The sequence below is a fragment of the Myotis myotis genome, unplaced genomic scaffold, assembly GCF_014108235.1.
Source record: "Myotis myotis isolate mMyoMyo1 unplaced genomic scaffold, mMyoMyo1.p scaffold_m19_p_2, whole genome shotgun sequence".
Taxonomy (NCBI): domain Eukaryota; kingdom Metazoa; phylum Chordata; class Mammalia; order Chiroptera; family Vespertilionidae; genus Myotis; species Myotis myotis.
Genome location: NW_023416324.1, coordinates 127,973,437 through 127,982,180, shown reverse-complemented (window position 1 = coordinate 127,982,180; position 8,744 = coordinate 127,973,437). Strand labels below are relative to the sequence as shown.

At 42.9% G+C, this 8,744-nt stretch overlaps 1 pseudogene; it reads right to left on the bottom strand.

Moving 5' to 3' along the window:
• Window positions 1-7,748: 7,748 nt before the first annotated feature.
• LOC118675669 lies at window positions 7,749-8,278 on the bottom strand (annotated as a pseudogene).
• Window positions 8,279-8,744: the final 466 nt, after the last annotated feature.

Genomic DNA, 8,744 nt, shown 5'->3' with positions numbered 1-8,744 from the left:
CAACATCATACTCAATGGGCAAAAGCTAAAACCATTTCTCCTAAGAACAGGAACAAGATCAGGATACCCACTTTCACCACTCCTGTTCTAAATAGTATTGTGTTGGGGTCCAGCCCCAGCGATCCAGGGGTTCCCAAAGGTGTGGATGGAGTCGGTGAAGAAGGAAGTGCTAGTCATAGGGATCAGACAAGAAGAAGAAAAAAAGGCATCCAAATTGGAAAAGAAGAAGTAAAACTGTCATTATTATTATATGACATGATATTATACATAGAAAACCTTAAAGATGTCATAAAAAAACTAATAGATTTAATAAATGAATTCAGCAATGTAGCAGGATACAAAATTAACAGCCAGAAATCTATGGCTTTTTTACACACCAACTGGAAGCCCAATGCCCGAAATCCGTGTACTCGTTGGGGAGGGGGGTATCTCTCAGCCTGGCCTGCACCCTCTTGCAATCCGAGAACCCTTGTGGGGGGATGTCCGACTGATGGCTTAGGCCCACTCCCTGCTTTACTTCTTGGAGAGTCCGACTAAGTCATCAGTCGGACATCCTTAGTGCTACAGCAGAGCACCGCCTCTGCACATGCCAACCATGAGTCCAGCTTCTGGCTGAGTGGTGGTCCCCCTGTGGGAGCACACTGACCACCAGGGGGCAGCTCCTGCATTGAGTGTCTGCCCCTGGTGGTCAGTGCACATCATTGCGACCAGTCATCCCACTGTTCCATCGATTTGCATATTAGCCTTTTATTATATAGGACTAGAGGCCCGGTGCACAAAAATTTGTGCACTCGGGGAGGAGGGGAGGCCCCTCAGCCCGGCCTGTGCCCTCTTGCAGTCTGGGACCCTTGGGAGATAACGACCTGCTGGCTAAGCCCTGCTCCCGGGTGGCAGAGGGCAGGCCTAATCCCTAGGTGCAGCCCCTGATCGGGCTCAGAGAAGGGCCGATTGGGGCATTGGGGCGCCACCCCCTGTCATGCACAGAGCAGGGAGGATTGGGAGGTTGCGATGCCACCCTCAGTCACGCTCAGGGTAGGGCCGATTGGGGGGTTGGGGCACCGCCCCTTGTCACACTCAAGGCAGGGTCGATGGGGAGGTTGTGGCACCACCCCCTGTCACACACAGAGCAGGGCCAATCAGAGGGTTGGGGCGCTCCCCCCTGTCATGCACAGAGCAGGGTCAATCAAGGGGTTGGGGAGCTCCCCCCTGTCATGCACAGAGCAGGGCCCATCAGGGGGTTGGGAAGCTCCCCCTTGTCAAGCACAGAGCAGGGCGGATCAGGGGGTTGGGGCGCCACCACTCTCACACTCAGGGCACGGCCGATGGGGAGGTTATGGCTCTCCCCCATCACACACAGAGCAGGGCCCGTGGGGTGGGGGTGTTGGGGCGCCGCACCCTGTCACACACAGAGCCGCAGGGCGATCAGGAGGTTGGGGAGCTCCGCCCTATCAGGCACAGAGCGGGGCCAATCAGGGGTTTGGGGCGCCTTCCCCTGTCAGGAACAGAGCAGGGCAGATAGGGAGGTTGTGTCCCCACCTCCTGTCACACACAGAGCCACAGGGCGATCAGGGGGTTTGGGTGCTGCCCCCTGTCACACTGATCCCGGTGCTGGGAGGCATATTACCCTTTTACTATATAGCATAGAGGCCTGGTGCACGGGTGAGGGCTGGCTGGTTTGCCCTGAAGGGTGTCTTGGATCAGGGTGGGGGTCCCCACTGGGGTGCCTGCCCATCCTGGATGAGGGGATGATGGCTGTTTGCAGCTGGTCACACACCCTTCAGGGTGGGGGTCCCCACTGGGGTGCCTGGCCAGTCTGGGTGAGGTGTTGAGGGCTGTTTTCAGGCTGGGACTGAAGCTCCCAACTGCTCCTTTTTTTCTTTTTTCTTTTTTTATTCTGAGCCAGCTTAACTCTGAGGCTCCAGCTCTTAGGCCTCCGCTCCTGAAATCAGGTATCTGGTTTTTTTAGGTTCTACAATCGAAACTCTGTATCAACTCCAGGTCTGAGATCCCGGCTAGCTGAAAGCAGGTTTCTGGGGTTTTGTTTAGCTTCTATTTTTGTAACTATGTTTCAAACTGCCAGCTCAGAGGCCTGCAGCGGCAGGCGGGGAACGTTGGAGTCCTCCGTCACTGAAGCAAGCAAGCCTCATGTTAGTTTCAAGCTGCCTGGCTGCCAGCTGCCATCTTGGCTGGCAGTTAATTTGCATATCGCCCTGATTAGCCAATGGGAAGGGTAGCGGTCGTATGCCAATTACCATGTTTCTCTTTTATTAGATAGGATAATGAACTCACAGAAAGAGAAACAAACAAACAAACAAAAAACAAAAATCCCATTTACCATGCCAACAAAAAAATTAATATACCTAAGAATAAACGTGACTAAGGTGGTAAAAGAACTGTACTCAGAAAACTATAGGACATTGAAAAAGAGATAGAGGAAGAATGGAAGAATATACTTTGTTCATGGATTGTTAGAATCAATATCATTACAATGTCCATACTACATAAAGAAAACTATAGATTTAAATGCAGTCCCCATTAAAATACCAACAGCATATTTCACAGACATAGAAAAAACTCTCCAAAAATTCATACTGAACATAAAAAGACTCTGAATAGTCACAGTGATTTTGAGAAAGAAGAACAAAGTTGGAGGGATCACAATAACAGATGTCAAGCTATGTTACAAAACCACTGTTCTCAAAACTTCCTGGCACTGGCACAAAAATAGACATATAGACCAATGGAACAGAACAGAGAACCCAGATGTGGACCCAAGTCACTATGTTCAATTAATATTTGTCAAAAGAGGCAAGAGCATACAATGGAGTCAATTCAGTCTCTTCAATAAATGGTGTTGGGAAAATTGGACAGATACATGTAAAAAAATGAAATTAGACCATCAACTTACGCCATTCACAAAAATAAACTCAAAATGGATAAAGGACTTAAACATAAGATGGGAAACTATAAAAATATTAGAAGAATCTATAGGCAGCAAAATATCAGACATATGTCGCAGCAATTTCTTCACTGCTATCACTTCTAGGGCAATGGAAACTAAGGAGAAAATAAACAAATAAGACTACATCAAAAATAAAAAGCTTCTGCACAGCAAAAGAAACCATCAACAAAACAACAAGAAAGCCCACTTCATGGGAGAATATATTTGCCAATGTTATATCTGATAAGGGCCTAGTCTCTAAAATTTATATGGAACTCATACATCTTAACAAAAGGAAGATAACCCAATCAAAAAATGGACAATAGACTTAAATAGACACTTTTTGAAAATGGACATACAGAAGGCCAAGAGATATATGAAAACATGCCCAAAGTCACTAATCTTCTGAGAGATGAAAAATAAAAAGAACAATGAGGTACCACCTCACACCTGTCAGAATGGCTATCATCAACAAGTCAACGAATGACAAGTGCTGGAGAGGATGTGGAGAAAAAGGAACCTCCTTCACTGCTGGTGGAAATGCAGACTGGCGCAGACACTGTGGAAAACAGTATGGCATTTCCTCAAAAAATGAAAAATGAAACTCTCATTTGACCTAGTAATCCAACTTCTAGGAATTTATCTTAAGTAACATTGATCAGAAAGGTCATGTTCACCCCTATGTTCAAAGCAGCACAATTTACTGTAGCTAGATTTGGAAACAGCCTAAGTGCTCATCAGCAGATGAGTGGATTAAAAAACTGTGGTACATCTACACATGGAATGCCACCTTGCTGTAAAAAAGAAAGTACTCTTATCTTTTGCATCAGCATGGATGGGCCTAGTGAGTATTATGGCAAGTGAAATAAGCCAGTCAGAGAAAGACAAACTAACAAAGTGAAGACAGACTCATAGATATAGAGAACAGACTGACAGCTGTCAGAGGGGAGGGAGTGGGGGGTGCTGGGCGAGAAAGGTTAAGGGATAAAGTAAAAAAAAAAATAAAGAAGAAAGAAAGACTCATGGACAGAAACAACAGTATGGTGATTACCAGAGGGAAGGGGGTGGAGGAAGGTGGAAGAGAGTAAAGACAGGATGATTAGAGGTGTAAGGAGACTTTACTTGGGGTGGTAAACACACAACACAGTATATGGATGATGCATTGCAGAGTCATATACCTGAAACATATATAATTTTATTTTCCAATGTCACCAATAAATTAAATTCAAAATAAATAAAAAATAATATAAATAGGTCCTGAGACCAAAATTCATATTAGTAAACACTGAATGATTTTTTCTTTTTCTAACTCACACATTATTTCTATTTCAAGCACCACTAAACTCCCAGAGAAAGATTTTTTAAAGGGTATAAAAATGTTTTGGGGGTTGAGAAAAGTTTAATTAGTATTATCCTATACAGTTTGGTTAATTCTTCCCTGGAATTGTAATTCACCTACATAGTTCTATACAAAACATTTCACAATATTGTAACTATATAAAGTGTTTAAAATAACATTTAAAAAGTGAGTAATAACCTAACTTCCCTGAGTAATAGAATAAATAAATAATTATAATGATAATGGATAATATAATTAACAAATTTATATGAATTAATTAGATTAAAATGTATTTACATGATATATCTCAAAAGCAAAATGTTGCGTCAAAAATCAGTTTGTAAAGAATATAGAGTATGATTCCATTTATACGTGATAACATTTTATGTATATTTATGGTAAAAGGACAATGATGTGAGTAATAATACATATCCTATTCATTCACTCATTATTTATTTGAAAATTGTTTTTGAGATGCTACAATGTGCCATCCTCATCCTACAGTGGGGACTCAAAGTGAACCAAACAAGCACAAATCCTTCCCCTCATGATGGCTTAAAATTAGCAAAGATAAAAAATGAAAAGATACATGTAAAATATTTAATATGTTAAAGAGAAAAATATTCTTCAGGGCAATGTTTACCTTTGGTGGAGGAAAAGGAGAATATATATGGTAATAAATATTCATGTAGAAAATCTGTTTCTCAAGTGAACTAAAATAAAATAGAGACCTGAAACTGACCAAATATTAAAATTCTTTTAATCTCATGGTTGTGAAATATAAAATAAAAAGTGATATTCAAACTCTTCATAAGTGAAAAAGTATTTTTCATATCAAGTGTTGATGAGACCGTAGAAGAGAAATAAATTTCTATGTTCTTTGTGGGTATAATTTAGTAGAAATTGTGAAACACCACATACTTTCTGACTAAGCAATCCTTCCTTTAGTAATCTACATTAGAGGAACAATTCAAGAACTAATAAACTTTTGTAGATTAAGATGTTCATGTTGCATTATCCATAATAGCAAAAGCTGGAAATAACCTAAAGAAAAATGTGATTATTTAAATAAATCATGGCTCAGCAACATAATAACATATTATGTGGTTGTGGGATGAGATAGAGCTCTAGGAACCAGGGTGGAAGTGTGCCTGTGATGTATTGTTGAATGAGAAAAGTTAACTACCAGGACTATATTAATGGGGTGAAGCAATATTTGGTTTAAAAAAACTATCTATTCATGTATTCATAGAAAATGTCTAGAAGGATAGTCACAAAACTATTTATAGTAGCCACCTCTGGGACATGGGATTGAAGTGGGTTTTAATGTGAGTCTGTTTATTCTACCTTATATACCTTTACAAGCTTGCATTTTAATCACTAATATTATTTAAAGAATAATACTATTAGAATAAATAATCACTAAATGAATTACTTTTCTACATGGGAAATGATCATCATTCTTTAACTCCCTGCTTTTCTCATTCCATATCATATCCACTTATCAAAACCTCATCTCTATTTAAATACAACTCCATGCTTATTCCACACCTGCCCCCATAGCTGAACATGGCTACAGAGAAATAGCCAACCATGGTGACTTGTCTCACTTTAAGTTCATAATCATTAACCTCAAGTGTGCTCATTAGTGGTGCCAAGAAATCAAAATTCATTTCCCTAAATCCAGACAACATATGCACAGAAAACTTTGTCCTTTTCTCGTCAGACCTTGAACTCTATCTCCCATCTTCATTCCCAGCTGATAACCTTGTTTGCTATTTGATGGAGGTAAGGGATTTCCACTCTACCTGCCCTGTGTTTTTTACCTTCTGTTGCTATGGCTGGCTTATGATCTAAGGCAGTGGTCAGCAAACTGCGGCTCGGCAAATGGTGGCTCACGAGCCACATGCGGCTCTTTGGCCCCTTAAGTGTGACTCTTCCGCAAAATACCGGCTCTTCCACAAAATACTGACTTCTGTGCATGGACCACGAAGTTTCAATCACACTGTACGTGCACGCCCGCATGTGGTATTTTATGGAAGAGCCACACTCAAGGGGCCAAAGAGCCGCATGTTGCTCGCAAGCCGCGTTTTGCCGACCATGGATCTAAGGTCAATCTTCTTCATATGCATCACATTCTACTCTTTCTCATCTTTAAAAAACAAAATAAAAATACAAACTTCATGGCTCCATATCCTCTTAACAAGACTTCATTTCCCTGCTCTACTTTTACAACAAACAGTTCAATGTTTAATTCTCTGACTGCTGTTTCCCTTGTCTCATCTTCTCTTGAACTTACTGCATTCAGCCTGTCATCCCTGCACTACACTCAAGATTGCCTTTATCACAGTCAATGACAAACTGAATTCTCAGTTCTCATCTGACATGGCCTATCTTTTTTATTCTGTCAGCATCAAAAGTCTTTCTTAATAACAAGGCATGATCTGGGGTTAGAATTTTTATTTTATTTTAGACTTAGAAATACACCTTTTTGTTATAACTCATTTTATTTTATATAGGAATAGTACTTTTTATCACATTTTTTACAGTTTACATTCAATATTATTTTGTACTAGAGGCCCGGTGGATGAAATTTGTGTGTGGCTGGGGGTTCCCTCAGCCCAGCCTGCACCATCTCCAATCTTGGACCCCTCGGGGATGCCTGACTGCCAGCTCAGGATCGGGCCTAAACCGGCAGTCAGACATCCCTCTCACAATCTTGGACCACTGGCTCCTAATTGCTCACCTGCCTGTCTGCCTGGTCACCCCTAACTGCTCCGTCTGTTGGCCTGAACACCACTCACAGCCTCTGTGTGCCAATCTGATCGCCCCTAACTGCACCCCCTGCCGGCCTGGTCACCCCTAACTGCCCCCCGCTGCTGGTCAGGTTGCCCGCAACTGCCCCTCCCTGCTGGCCTGGTCACCCCCAACTGTCCCCCCTGCTGGCCTGGTCACCCCTTACTTCCCCCCCTGCTGGCCTGGTTGACCCCAACTTCCCCCTTCTGCTGGCCTGGTCACCCTTAACTGCCCCCCCTGCCAGCCTGGTCACCTCCATGGCCCTCCCACTGGCTTGGTCACCCCACACAGCCTGCTTATTCAGTTGTTTGGTTGTCCCTCACTAGCACCCCTGCCAGCCTGGTCACCCCACACAGTCTGCTTATTCAGTTATTTGGTCATCCCTTGCTAACCCTCCTGCCAGCCTGGTCGCCCCACACAGCCTGCTTGTTCCATCATTTGGTCGTCCCTCACTAACCCCCCTGCCGGCCTGGTTATAGGCAACCATACTATGAGAGAATGAGGGTTAATTTACATATTACCTCTTTATTATAAAGGATTAGTTTCAGGTGTACAGAATAGTGGTTAGACAATCATATACCTTACAAAGTGTTTCCCCAACTGGCACCATATAGTTATTACAATATTATTAACTATACTTCTTATATCAGTTTTTGTAGCTGTGATGGCCCATTAGCCTCTGGTATACTGGAACTCCCCACCCTTAGAGCACACATAGGGTTTGGTGTGGCTGCCAGGGGTTCCCTGGGCCTTGCCAAATTCCTGTCCATCTCTTGGTCCTTGCAGAATCAGAGAGCAGGACCAAGCCACAGCCCTTAGGGGTGTAAGGCCAGCTGGTTGAAGGTAAGGAACTTACCCTCAGCCTTGGGGATGTGGTTCTAGGTGGGCTGCTCATAAAATATATACACCTCCAGTTTAGGCACTTTCTGCATATGCACATTACCAATTATAAGCCCTACAACCACGGACATTTTGTCCTCCTAGCCAGGAAGCTTCAGCTTCCAGATCATCTTGGAAAGGGACAGAGGCACCGGTTGGTGTGATCATGAACAACCTCTTTGGCATCACTTGTTTGAAGGAGGAGTTGGTTCATCCAGCCAGAAACCTGTCCAGCTTAATCAACAGCTGGGGTAGATGTCCTGGCTATCGTGCTCCTCATGCTGAACCTTTCTGCCTTTGTTGTGGCAGAAGTCCACCCTCATGATGATGCCTCCCATTTCACCAGGTCCATAAAGAATAACTTGGCCTATCTTGATATGCTCTTGACTTTGCTTCCAGATCATTCTCCCAATTTCCTCTTACCTTACTGGCTACTGCTTCCCAGTATCCTTCTTGCTATCCTTCTTCATTCTCTCTTCTTGCCAGTTTGAAGGGGTTTTAGTCATTAGTTCTTGTTCCTCTTTTTTTCTCTGTCTTTACTCACTTCCTTGGTAATCTCATTCAGTCCCAGTAACTTACAAGTAAAACCCATTTCCCTGCTGACAATTTTCAGAAATACAGCCCTAATTCAGAATTCTCTTCTGAACTCAATATAGAACACTGCGACTACCAATTCATTTTTCCATTTAGAAGTCTCATAGTCTTCTAACACTTGCCCTTCCACCATATCCTCCTATCTTTATTATGATAATACTAGTAAATGGTAAGTAGATCTTTCTAAGTGATTAA